Source organism: Polypterus senegalus, chromosome 5 (assembly GCF_016835505.1).
Source record: "Polypterus senegalus isolate Bchr_013 chromosome 5, ASM1683550v1, whole genome shotgun sequence".
NCBI lineage: Eukaryota > Metazoa > Chordata > Cladistia > Polypteriformes > Polypteridae > Polypterus > Polypterus senegalus.
Window position 1 is genome coordinate 107,738,570 of NC_053158.1, and position 14,681 is coordinate 107,753,250.

General features: G+C 39.9%; 1 protein-coding gene across 1 annotated transcript in view; it reads left to right on the top strand.

Annotated features, from left to right (window-relative positions):
• Positions 1–920: 920 nt before the first annotated feature.
• LOC120529425 (collagen alpha-1(XXI) chain-like) overlaps positions 921–14,681 on the top strand; it is a 260,096-nt gene continuing 246,335 nt past the window's right edge. The window contains exon 1 of the mRNA XM_039753207.1: positions 921–984. The gene's annotated coding sequence lies outside the window, so the exon portion shown is untranslated. The remainder of the gene's footprint in view (positions 985–14,681) is intronic.

The following is a 14,681-nucleotide window of genomic DNA, read 5'->3' on the forward strand; positions in this document are numbered from 1 at the left end:
GATGTCCCCGGGACTGAGTTTGGGAACCATTGATTTAAATCTATATCTAAAATTTAAATATTTATAAATGTCTTTGAAACATGAAAAATCACATTACTGTGGTTTTCTAAATGCAGAGTAATAGACAAGAAAAAAGGACATCTATTTAAATGAGATCAATTAGAGCTAACATAACTGACTGATTGTGAAACTAGTTGGAAGAAAAATCTGAATCCATATGGGGCATCCAGGACTGAGAATTACTGGCTTAAATGGAAACCCTAATTAAACCATTCTAAACCTTTGTCAGTTAGGGTATTAGCAGGTTTCTTGTGCAGGGTTGGTTCATACTTGGGAGCACCTCACCCCCATGACGCTAAACTGGAAAAGCACATACAAAGTGGGATGGAAGGATTGTCTAACCTTAATTACACCCTATTATAGCATTTCCCTGTTTTTGTTTTTGATTTTTCTTGTTCAAAATGCACCTATTTTCAAAACCAAGTTGAGGCTTGCTGAGAATAGGAAATGAACCCAGACTGACCACTTCATCTCACATTCATGCACACAGAGGCACTTCCTAATTCCAGTTAAACTGACACCGTGCTGTTGTGGATATAGGATGAAGCTTAAGCTCTGCGTCTTGTCCACACCGAATTCGTGTGCAGAAGTAATAGTTGTTGCTTTTGCTCAGCGAAATGTAACAGTAGGGATAGAATATATCAGCGAGACAGACATATGTCAAACATAACTCTTACCTTACGGTGCAGTCGCTGAATTTATTACATAAGCAATGCCCGGATCGCAACAGGGAGCGGGAAAGAGATAGGCGCGCGCACACGCGCTCCAGCAGATGACTCCGTGGCGACGGCCGCGCGCGGCAGATATAAAACTGCTGTCACGCGGCCAGACTGCTGGCACATCTGAGGTCGTGTCTTCAAGAAGCGGCACTTGCGCACACTTCAAGCACGACAGCTTCTGAAGTGGCGGCACTTTCAGAGACAGGTAAGCTGAAGTGGTTCTTCATTCAATGTTAGGATACATTGGGAGGCGTGTTTTACAAATTGATAAAATGCACAAGAATGCATACGTTACAGTGAAATAAACCGAATACATAATGCGCAATAAGGAATGCTTGAAAGTTGTTTTTCCCAAAAACATTTGTATTGGTTAAAATTAAAGGTACAGTGAGTAGCAAGTTACAACAGAGCAACCCGTTATTATATTAAAATTCTAAACGTGTGGACAGTTGAGTATAAACTTGTGCGTGACCGGGACACACGTCTATGTTGTTAATAGTGAGTCAGAAAGGCAGCTTGAGGGCAGCGCAGCATCCTGCAGGATGGCAGTTTTTCATTTTCAGGATTGTTTTAAGTTTGTTCATATTGCTGGATATGAATGCATGGAAGTGTACATGTGATATATGCTCAACCACCACGCAAAGCATGAAATAAAATTAAGCAATCCAGAAAACCATGACATTGATTTACAGCACACACATGCACAATTTGCATTCTAATTATTTCACTGTATGTTTATGCAATAAAGAAAGACGCAGTCATTTTGAATTAAATATATTACATATTACTATCACTTTCAAAATAATTGCACCCTTAGTCTACAAAGTAAAGCAAATAAAGCAACTTTGTGCACAAAATGCACAAAAGAGAGAGCCTAAACAATGAAAAATGTGAGATTAAGGATTGAGAAAACACTTAAGTGTCATTTGCTGAAGAATACACACATCTCTGCCTCAACACTAGCACGAACAGGTACAATGCACTATAAATGCAAAGTATGCAACTGAATGTGTATATATATTATTGCTTTGGACTTAAAGGTAAAATAGATTAAATAGACTAAAGTTCGTTTCCATGCTGAAAAAATACATAGTAGGTGAAAGATCCTAAAGACTCTAGGTTATGGCTTTTAATCAAGCCAACATCAAGGATTTGTCTGTCTCTATAGATATATTTTATTTTGAATTTTTTATTCATACTTTTTCAGAGTAGCACACTGGATTCTTATGTGAGTTTGTGTGAAACAGCCCATCTGCACATCTACAAATCTTATACTGTGCTTTGGTAGGAAGTCTGATAGGCTAAATAATGACATTCCTACCTCTAGGGCAATGGCTTGGAATACTGTGAGGGATTGGACTGACCTTTTTATGTGAAGTTGTGATTTTAATACTTTCAGCAGTGTTTTGGATTCTTGAGCATTGAACAGTTGGCATCTTTCATTATGAAGATACCGTAGTAGAAAACAGGAACATTTTCTTTAAATATACAATATTTTAAAATCCACACATTCTGATACAAATACGATTAATGTTTCATAACTTTTTATGTATATGTAAAAGATGGCATATATTGTGTCACGTATAAATATATTAAAAGACAAAACTTTAAGATTCAACATTCCTTATTTGTCCATAGTGTAAATGCACAAAGGAAATCCTACTTGCCCTGTGCTGTCCGGTACATGAAAAATAGCACAGGTCACTCTAGGTAGTATGTTGATGGATGTTTAGTGCACAGTTTGCACAACTGTGGCACACATTATTGAGTAGATGAACTGCCGAGGGGTAAAAGAGCTCTTGAATGAGGACATATTAGCTTTGATACTATCAAACCTACCACCTGACTTTAGTTTGGAACATATGGCTTTCAGTCTTGAATTCTTTTGGAATGGCTATAAGCATGTACTTTTTACGTAATTTAGCCAAGTCTTATTTTTTGATTCATGCTGCAAACACATTTTAATATAATCAATGACTCTAGAATTATTTTGAAATTTGTTATTATTATGTGTTTTAAGGACAGCTTGTTAGTATAATGATCAGTAGTTCAGAAGTACTTCAGATTTCTGGGTTCACATCATTGGACATTATGTCTGTGGACCTGGTATACAATTGTTCATAGCAATCCTCAAATGAAAAAAACAGGTAAACAGATGGTTTACTATTGTTAATGCATTATTATAATTTTAATTATCATCACTTTGCTTTCACATATACATGCAGTATATGCAGCAGTAGATGATAATAAATATAATTCAGCAAGAACAGCATTTATTATCAGAGTTTGTGTTGTGTGATTCAGTGCTTAGTTTGGTAACTCACCTATTCTTCATACTCTTCCAGTTTTTTTTTATTTTGGTACTTTTCAGTCTGGTTTCAAAGACATACATGCTCAGGTTTCTTATAATTCTGAACTGACCTAATATGAGTGATAGTGTTACTTACGGTGGACTAATGTACTGCCCAGGACAGATCAGAACAACATTCATTATTACAGCATATTTTTAATAAATTAAAGTAGTTGTATATGTTTATACAGTAAATACTATATATATACACTAAGGGGCTTTGCTCGCCAACCACTCACACTGCCCACTCCCCCCACAGCCTGCGCTGTGCGCCAGGCACTTCACATCTTTGCTGCTCGTGTTGCAAAGAGGGGGGCTGAATGCACTTCAAAGAAACCTCGTCCGAAACCCCCTCTTAAATGGTAATACAATGGGAAAAACATCTATTTTTTTTAGCCTCCTCTTTGCTCGATCAGCTGCTGGATTGCTGCTGCCATGCTACGTGATCTGCATCTCACACGGCACTTCAAACATTTAAAAGCCTGTATAGTAGCTGACCTTTTGTTTCATTGCCTTGTCTCTCTTCTCTCCCAGACATCCTCTGCTCCTGTTGGGGGTCCCGCTCCCAAGGCAGGCCCTATGAAGAGGAAGATTTTGTGTTCTTTTAATTGAGAGACGGAACAGTCCCCTCCGACTACACATGGAGCTCGATTAACTCCTGAAAGAGACTTATGTTTGTTCGAAGTGTCTGAATAACGTTTCTGTCTCTAAAATCTCCTGTGTATCTGTGCAACTCTGTGACCCAAGCGTGACAGCGTATGTGGATTTCATTTTCACCAAACAACAAATCTTTTAATTTCTTGCGGATATGCCTCTTCATTGGGAAGAAACACTACTTTTCCCTGATGGCAACACAAATTAGACAACCTACAAATCTCCGACTTGAAAGTTTAAATCCGAACAATATATTCAATCTCTTTTTGCTGTTCCGTTATTTCACTGAGTAATAATTTCCATTTGTTTACGCTAATGTGATCTTTACTATAATTTTTTGGAGACTTTCGAATTTTTGTACTTACATTATATCTAACCTGCTCTGCATGTGTATAGCATCAACGTTTGTGAATTCTTTACAAAGTTCTACTTTGTCATCTGCTCTTTGTCTCATGCGACATGAAAGTGTCTCTCTGAGAAAGTCAGGTCTCGTCTCTTTGAAAAAGTTTTGTCTTGTCCCAAGATTTTTTTTATATAATAGAGATATATATATGTTTGTTTGTGTATGTATGTGTATATATATATATATATATATATATATATATATATATATATATATATGTATGTGTGTGTGTATGATACAGTACGTGCCAAATAATATAAAGAGTACATGACACGTGTTTTGCCCTGACTGGGGCTAATCAGGTGTATGCACCTTTGCTTCCCCTTACAGAAAATGAACCACAGACCTCAGCACCTGAGGGGAAGCCTGAAGCCTCTGATGTTGTGCCACAACAGCTGGTTCACTTATTTCACAGGGTGAAGATTGGAGTATTATATTCATAGGCCTGAATCGCAGTCTAATTATTTGTATGGTTAATTAGGTAATGCTTGTGGTTGCTAGTCCATTCGGACAAACATCTGCTACTTCCTCTCAGTTGTGAGAAGCAACCACAAGCGTTACCTAGTAGGTAGTCACCCAAATAATCATATTGTGATTCAGACCTATGAATATACATATATACTCAAGAAAGAGTTTCCCACAGTAATAAGCACAGTCACGATAAACACAATACTACAGCTCTCAGCAATACCATTTTTACTTTCTTCTTCACTCTTCTTCTTTTTCTTCTTCTGCCTTCACTCCTTCTCTGGCAAGCGTCATCATCTTCTTTCCTGATGAAGGTAATGGGCTTCTTTTTTGCTGCATCTGGGAATACTTTGGTGGCCTGTTAGCATGGTCTGGAAGCACTTCCAGAAACACCCATGTGTGAAACTTCAACTCTCATGGAGCCCTCTGGGAATCTGAGGCACCTCTGCCTCCCAGGGGGGCTGCCATCTAGCAATCCGGGGGAAATAATGCATTGAGCAGACTCTGTCCTCATGTGGCAGAAGTGCTGCAGTCCATGGCTCTGTAACCTTCTGGGCCCCTATAGGGTTGAACTTCTAAGTTCCAATCTCATGGCCCCGATGCACACCAGGGTGACTGCCCTCTAGCGTCCCGGGGGAGATATTGTTCCTTTCCTGGTCCTTCCATTCTTCAGGAGCCCCAGCCATCTGCCACTATATATATATATATATATATATATATATATATATATATATATATATACAGTGGTGTGAAAACTATTTGCCCCCTTCCTGATTTCTTATTCATTTGCATGTTTGTCACACAAAATGTTTCTGATCATCAAACACATTTAACCATTAGTCAAATATAACACAAGTAAACACAAAATGCAGTTTTTAAATGATGGTTTTATTAATTAGGGAGAAAAAAAATTCAAACCTACAAGGCCCTGTGTGAAAAAGTAATTGCCCCCTGAACCTAATAACTGGTTGGGCCACCCTTAGCAGCAATAATTGCAATCAAGCGTTTGCGATAACTTGCAATGAGTCTTTTACAGCTCTGGAGGAATTTTGGCCCACTCAACTTTGCAGAATTGTTGTAATTCAGCTTTATTTGAGGGTTTTCTAGCATGAACCGCCTTTTTAAGGTCATGCCATAGCATCTCAATTGGATTCAGGTCAGGACTTTGACTAGGCCACTCCAAAGTCTTCATTTTGTTTTTCTTCAGCTATTCAGAGGTGGATTTGCTGGTGTGTTTTGGGTCATTGTCCTGTTGCAGCACCCCAGATCGCTTCAGCTTGAGTTCACAAACAGATGGCCGGACATTCTCCTTCAGGTTTTTTTGGTAGACAGTAGAATTCATGGTTCCATCTATCACAGCAAGCCTTCCAAGTCCTGAAGCAGCAAAACAACCCCAGACCATCACACTACCCCCACCATATTTTACTGTTGGTATGATGTTTTTTTCTGAAATGCTGTGTTCCTTTTACGCCAGATGTAACGGGACATTTGTCTTCCAAAAAGTTCAACTTTTGTCTCATCAGTCCACAAGGTATTTTCCCAAAAGTCTTGGCAATCATTGAGATGTTTCTTAGCAAAATTGAGACGAGTCCTAATGGTTTTTTTTGCTTAACAGTGGTTTGTGTCTTGGAAATCTGCCATGCAGGCCGTTTTTGCCCAGTCTCTTTCTTATGGTGGAGTCGTGAACACTGACCTTAATTGAGGCAAGTGAGGCCTGCAGTTCTTTAGACATTGTCCTGGGGTCTTTTGTGACCTCTCGGATGAGTAATTTTGGTCGGCCGGCCACTCCTGGGAAGGTTCACCACTGTTCCATGTTTTTGCCATTTGTGGATAATGGCTCTCACTGTGGTTTGCTGTAGTCCCAAAGCTTTAGAAATGGCTTTATAACCTTTACCAGACTGATAGATCTCAATTACTTCTGTTATCATTTGTTCCTGAATTTCTTTGGATTTTGGCATGATGTCTAGCTTTTGAGGTGCTTTTGGTCCACTTCTCTGTGTCAGGCAGCTCCTATTTAAGTGATTTCTTGATTGAAACAGGTGTGGCAGTAATCAGGCCTGGGGGTGGGTACGGAAATTGAACTCAGGTGTGATACACCACAGTTAGGTTATTTTTTAACAAGGGGGCAATTAATTTTTCACACAGGGCCATGTAGGTTTGGATTTTTTCTCCCTAAGTAATAAAAACCATCATTTAAAAACTGCATTTTGTGTTTACTTGTGTTATATTTGACTAATGGTTAAATGTGTTTGATGATCAGAAACATTTTGTGTGAAAAACATGCAAAAGAATAAGAAATCAGGAAGGGGGCAAATAGTTTTTCACACCACTGTATACTAGCCATGTGTGCCCAACTACGTTGCGCGTGTTAAAGTTGTCTGTGTTTAAACGCGGCTGCCAGTTGTGAACTGGGCCCTTCATCGCACAGCATTATGATTTTTTATAAGGGAAACAAAATTACAAAAGAAAACCCTTGGATATTGATTCGATAGGAACGGCCTACTCGGAATCGCTGTCCAAATCGTAATTATGTGGTGGTGTAGGAGCATTTCTGCTTCTGTCCGTTCACAGTCCGTCTCGTTTTCATGATGCTGTCATTTCCTCTCATAATCTCTTCTCAACCTTTCTCTAATCTCGAAGGTTGCTTTGTGGCAATCCAACGAGTAAGGCAATATACACGGAGCAATGGTTATAAAAGGGGGTATCCAGGCTCTTTAAAGCATAAATAGGGATCACTTCACTAACATGTGAGCAAGCCACGGCACAACTGTGAGACGTGCAGCACTCGCCAGCTACAACGTAACAATAATTTCCGGAATGTGCTGTTACGTTGTCATTCATTTTACCCACTGTCTTTCTTTCATTCATATGTTACAAAGGCACGTACCTTTTATCTTCGGCAATCTCATTCTCTAACCAGGCCTCAGGAGCTAACCAGCGTAACACTGTCCACCACCCCTTTCATTATTCCGGCACATTGTTGACATCCATGAATAACGACAACGTACTAAACTGGAAGGTGGTTTACGCATGCGTGGAATTCGCGGACAAACAAAGATCAAGATCTAAATGAAGATCTCTTTAGTTAATTTAAAGCACAACAATTTGTTTAGTTTGAATGTCTGTGTTTTGAGGTGTGACTGGCGTACTACAGTCTTCAGTAGTATAAGCCTGGAGGATATTCTTAATGCAATGCCTATGTTTTAGCTGTCTCTCTACTGCTAGTGGTTCTTCTAATTCATTCGCGGACAAACAAAGCTCAAGACCCAAATGAAGATTATATATATATATATATATATATATATATATATATATATATATAGTGATGTGTGAGTAGATTCCCGGACATTTTTCATTCCCACATTCAAGGGAATGAAACTTATGTAATTCCTGGGAAACCAGGAACAACCAAGCTTGCATATATAGTGTGTAAAAGTGTAAAAATCAATCAAGAAATAACAGTGTTATAGTTGAAAATAATTAAGTGGCATGGTTTTTTGGCCCATGGTGTAGTGTGTTGCAGATTAATTCAGTCAACCAGCAGCAGTCATCAGTCTCCCAGCTCCGACTAAGACTGAGTATAGTGGAACTGGGAGGAGTCTGCACTCTGCTGGTCATGAATGCCGGAACAGGGCAGACTTCATTGACGTCTGTTAGACAATAGCTTTGAACAGCAACTTGAAATTGCAATGCGTCAGTCTGTTGCATCTGCATTATCTGTGCCAAGAAACTTGCCATCACTGAATGATGACAAGAAACTAGATTCATCAGTAAAAGTTGAAATGGCGGTGTTTCAGAGCAACGGCAAGCGCAGGCGTTGTTTAGAACAAGTGTAACAGGGTGGCCAGTCTGAGATCTCTTTTCTATTAACACAATGGTCATCCCACATGCACCCATACAATCAGATTGTGATTCAGACTACAAATGACATGAATGTAATTACCCCGATCTACATGCTGTCAAATAAACGAACCACCTGCCGTGGCTTCGCCTCTGACACTGACGTCCAAGGTTCGATTCCCAAGAGGGGGCACAGTGAGTGTGACAGTAATCCCTCGCTATATTGCGCTTCGGCTTTCGCGGCTTCACTCTATCGCGGATTTTATATGAAAGCATAACTAAATATATAACGCGGATTTTTCGCTGCTTCGCGGGTTCTGTGGACAATGTGTCTTTTTACTTCTTGTACATGCTTCCTCAGTTGGTTTGCCCAGTTGATTTCATACAAGGGACGCTATTGGTGGATGACTGAGAAGCTAACCAATCAGAGCACGCAGTTAAGTTCCTGTGAGCTGAATGCGGTGTTAACCAGGAAGTCTCGTCTCGCTCATTCAGCATCAACGTGTTTCGCTGTGTAAAGAGTTAACTTTTGTGCTCTTTTGTGTTTATCTTTGTGCATAGTCAAGCCCTTCATTAAGGCTCCAAAACGATCTGCTCCTGCTACTGCTTCAGGGGCCGTGCCCAAGCGCCAACGGAAGATGTTAACGATTGCTGAAAAGGTAAACGTTTTGGATTTGTTGAAGGAAGGGAAAAGCTACACCGCTGTAGGACGCAATTACAGCATCAATGAGGCTATGATTCTTTTTATTTAAAAAGAAAGAAAGGTATATAAGATCTACGGCCGCAGTGTCCTTTAAATCAGGGTGCAAAACAAGTTGTAAGTGGATGTAATAAGGCAGTAGTCCGGATGGAATCTGCTTTAGGGATTTGGATTGAAGACTGCCAGAAGAAGAACAGCGGCAGTGCTACACAATTGCCTGAAGAGGCTCCTTTAGAAGGGCTGTAACGCTCTCCTTTGTTGTGCAGTAAAACTAAACTCATTGTTATCGGACAAGTCATCGTGTCATTGTTGGTGAGTAACCATAATTAATTTTCTACTTACAGTACTTAGTACATGTACATACGTTTAGTGTCACTGTACACACATTTACTGTATACAATTTTTTTTGCATTGTACGTATTTATTGCTGGTGGCCTGTCTATCATAATGGCTGTAACATATGTGATATCGGAGACACTCGATATATTTAAAATAATATTTAGGTTTTACTGTATATAAACAGTGTGTTTACATACATAATTTCAATGAATCTTACCTAATATCTAAGAGAATACAAAGGGATTATGCTGTATAACTGAATATTTATAAACAGTGTGGGAGAGTTTATAAGGGCTTAAAATATATAAAAATAACCATACAAACATATGGTTTCTACTTCGCGGATTTTCACCTATCGCAGGGGGGTCTGGAACGCAACCCCCGCGATCGAGGAGGGATTACTGTACGCCTGATGAGCCCAGAATTAGGGCAAAACACATGTCGCGTACTCTTTGCATTATTTGACAGTAAAACTTTGCAACATTGTATGATCTGCTTCTCGCAACTGTAGAGGGCACCGTGGCGGATGTTTGACAACACAAGCGTTACCTGGTAGGTAACCACCCATACAATCAGATTGTAATTCAGACTACGAATGCCATGAATAAAATTACCCCGATCTACATGCTGTCAAATAAACGAACCACACGCCGTGGCGCAACGTAAAGGGCGAAACACATGTCGCGTACTCTTTGCATTATTTGACAGTAAAACTATGCAATATATATATATATATATATATATATATATATACAGTGGGTGGGTACGGAAAGTATTCAGACCCCCTTCAATTTTTCACTCTTTGTTATATTGCAGCCATTTGCTAAAATCATTTAAATTATTTTTTTTCCTCATTAATGTACACACAGCACCCCATATTGACAGACAAAAAAGAATTTTTGAAATTGTTGCAGATTTATTAAAAAAGAAAAACTGAAATATCACATGGTCCTAAGTATTCAGACCCTTTGCTCAGTATTTAGTAGAAGCACCCTTTTGAGCTAATACAGCCATGAGTCTTCTTGGGAAAGATGCAACAAGTTTTTCACACCTGGATTTGGGGATCCTCTGCCATTCCTCCTTGCAGATCCTCTCCAGTTCTGTCAGGTTGGATGGTAAACGTTTGTGGACAGCCATTTTTAGGTCTCTCCAGAGATGCTCAATTGGGTTAAAGTCAGGGCTCTGGCTGGGCCATTCAAGAACAGTCACAGAGGTGTTGTGAAGCCACTCCTTCGTTATTTTAGCTGTGTGCTTAGGGTCATTGTCTTGTTGGAAGGTAAACCTTTGGCCCAGTCTGAGGTCCTTAGCACTCTAGAGAAGGTTTTTGTCCAGGATATCCCTGTACTTGGCCGCATTCATCTTTCCCTCGATTGCAACCAGTTGTCCTGTCCCTGCAGCTGAAAAACACCCCCACAGCATGATGCTGCCACCGCCATGCTTCACTGTGGGGCTGTATTGGACAAGTGATGAGCAGTGCCTGTTTGTCTCCACACATACCGCTTAGAATTAAGGCCAAACAGTTCTATCTTGGTCTCATCAGATCAGAGAATCTTATTTCTCACCATTTCAGAGTCCTTCAGGTGTCTTTTAGCAAACTCCATACGAGCTGTCATGTGTCTTGCACTGAGGAGAGGCTTCCAACAGGCCACTCTGCCATAAAGCCTTGACTGGTGGAGGGCTGCAGTGATGGTTGACTGTCTACAACTTTCTCCCATCTCCTGACTGCATCTCTGGAGCTCAGCCAAAGTGATCTTTGGGTTCTTCTTTACCTCTCTCACCAAGGCTCTTCTTCCCCGGTAGCTCAGCTTGGCCGGACGGGCAGCTCTAGGAAGGGTTCTGGTCGTCCCAAACGTCTTCCATTTAAGGATTATGGAGGCCACTGTGCTCTTGGGAACCTTAAGTGCAGCAGAATTTTTTTTGTAACCTTGGCCAGATCTGTGCCTTGCCACAATTCTGTCTCTGAGCTCTTCAGGCAGTTCCTTTGACCTCATGATTCTCATTTGCTCTGACATGCATTGTGAGCTGTAAGGTCTTATATAGACAGGTGTGTGGCTTTCCTATTCAAGTCCAATCAGTATAATCAAACACAGCTGGACTCAAATGAAGGTGATCTCAAAGACGATCAGAAGAAATGGAAAGCACCTGAGTTAAATATATGAGTGTCACAGCAAAGGTTCTCAATACTTAGGACCATGTGATATTTCAGTTTTTCTTTTTTAATAAATCTGCAACAATTTAAAAAATTCTTTTTTTTGTCTGTCAATATGGGTTGCTGTGTGTACATTAATGAGGAAAAAAATTAATTTAAATGATTTTAGCAAATGGCTGCAATATAACAAAGAGTGAAAATTTGAAGGGGGTCTGAATACTTTCCGTACCCACTGTATATATATATATATATACTGTATATATATATATATATATATATATAGCATTTTTAATGTAGGTAGATCATTTCGACCTGGTCAATTTAGCTCTCAAGCCAAAAAAGTGTGGGCACCCCAAACTAGATACATGTACTTATATGACAGCATGAACTGCTTGTAGATAAGGTAGTCCACGTCTTGCACCCCAAAACATGAGGCAGAGTCTCAGTACTTCTTCCTGAAACAGGAACAGCACGGTTATGCCCAGGTTATGCGGGAAAAAGGGAAATCCTCCCCTGGGAGTGCCCTCTGGTCGGTATCTAAAGACCCTGACAGGGTTGCGTTTCCAGATTCTATCTTCTAAGTCCCTGTGGGTGTCTTAATCTGGTTCAGCCTTGAGGAACACTGCCACCTGTCGTGTGGGGGAATGAGCTGCTCCTTGTAAGCCTGTTCATCCAGTCTATCCATTATGGCCTCCTGGTTGGGTATGAATCCAAGGAATTTGAGACCCTGCACCACCCAGAGCTTAAAATGGATTTTCACCATCTGTATCAGCACTTCATCTATCATCACGGCAGCCGCAGAGCTTAGTTAACTTCTAACTGGTGCACCAGAACTCATTTTCAAGTTGCAAGCCTGATATCTGCAACTGCAGTCGCCAAAATAAGTGCACTATCAGCATTTGTATAAAATCAAGCTTTTGCATTTGTTACGCAAGTGAAGTGTATTGAATAATTTTGTAGCAGTAGCCAGTTCAACAACACTGCTGCAGAGATAAAGAAGATATTAACCTCAAAGATTATTATACAGGTAAGGAAGTTATTAATCTCAAAGACTGTATACTGTCTTGTTAGGGACAGTTTATACTTCATGCTCGGAACATGTACTCACACACATCATGGCTGCCACGCATTCTCAGCGTTCATTTGATGTGTCCTCTAATCACATCCTCAGAAATTAATATGATGCGTGCGCGAGTTGTAGTACCAGAAAAAATTGGGGTGTCACAGTGTGATCAAGTTGGAACGTCACATCAGAGTCTCTGTTTACTATCTACATGTGACAGAAAGCCGCCGTGTAGATCATACAGAATTGATGTGCATGCTTTGATGTTTGATGAATGGTTCGATGTGGTGAAACAAAATGCCGACATACAAATACATTCGTGGTGCTTTTCTATTCAAGCATCACATATTCCCCAACATAATGACAGTATATTTTAAAAGTCTCACATACCATCTTCTGTGCCATCTTTTTTTTTTTTTTTTGCACCTTCACAACAGCATCAGAATGTACGGCAGCATATTTAAGACACTGAGAAAAAAATTAAGGACACAGTGAAAAGGTCTATTTTGTGACTAAAGTGGAAATTTCTGTTTTAATCTTGTAGTACTAGGTTGTTGTACCGTGTTAGCCATTATGAATGTAGAGAAAAGCCAAGCAAAATGACACCTTTTATTGGCTAACTAAAAAGATTACAATATGTAAGCTTTCGAGGCAACTCAGGCCCCTTCTTCAGGCAAGATCTTTAATCTTGAAATGTCCACTTTAACCCCGTAGTTTATCATTAAAGTAGACTGTCATAAACATCATCTTATAACCGACCCAGTTGTTAATCGCTACGTGCTTCTGGGGCTTCCTCTTGGACTGACAGCAGCAGCAAGCAGCAATAGATCACCACACAGAACACATTAAATTTACGATATTCCAGCTCGCTGCACATTTAGAATCCTTAGATTTTTACTTGATATCACTTTCATAATGAAATGCATTTAAAGTATGTATGTTACATTTTACAGATAAATTGTTAACTTCATTTAAATAATGAATACTGTTAATAATTACACGTGTGGGGCCGGCATGGTGGCAGAGCAGTAGTAGAGTCACATCCCTAGTGTTTTCTACCTGGAGTTTGCATGTTTTCCTGGTGGGTTTTCACAGTGTGTTCTGGTTTCCTTCCAAAGGCATGAAAGTTTGGGAATTTGGATGACTCTAGTGTATTTGTATGCTTGTGTTCAGCTTGCGATGAACTGATGCTCCGTCTAGGGATTTTGTTTCTGTCTCGCGCCCCATGCTTAATGGAATGGGCGCATACCTAGGTTGATGGATGTAATCTTTAACCACCCTTTTCAGAGATATTGTGGCAAGGTGTCCTTGGAATTTAATGGATGTTTCAGGCAATTCACAATGCAGTGAAGCCGAACATTTTCTCACCGTGATGATATCTCGCACTGCCACCTATCTTCCAGATGTACGCAAAGTACACGCGCATGTATAAACAGTACAATGCTTGTGTAGCAGTAGCATCCACTGGAGCATGCTTTGCGTTGCGTCACATGAAGTATAAACCTGGTCTTAGAGTCTGGAAATGGCAGTACTGAGATTGTTTTCTCTTCTTGGTTACACTTCTGCAAAGAGCAAGCAGTATGCATTTCTAAGCATGTGCTGTTTTACATTTTTCTCAACTGTTCCTCTTAATCCTCCCTAAAACTGGCTTATTTTCCATGTTATTCATCACTGTGAGAATAAGCGGCATAAAAGCTTTATGGTTTGCTTTGTGGACAGCAGCGATAGGAAAGTGTAATAAGGCTTATCTTTTTTACCTTCCATCTTCAGAATCTGGGACATTTCCTTCCATACCTATCAACCTCATAGCATAAGAAATCAGGACAAAGCCTAGCACACACACTAATACATTTATGGATACATTACAGATACCACAAATAGATACTTTTAGTGTGGAGGAACTGGATAAACCTCCGCCGTTATCAGAAATACTAGA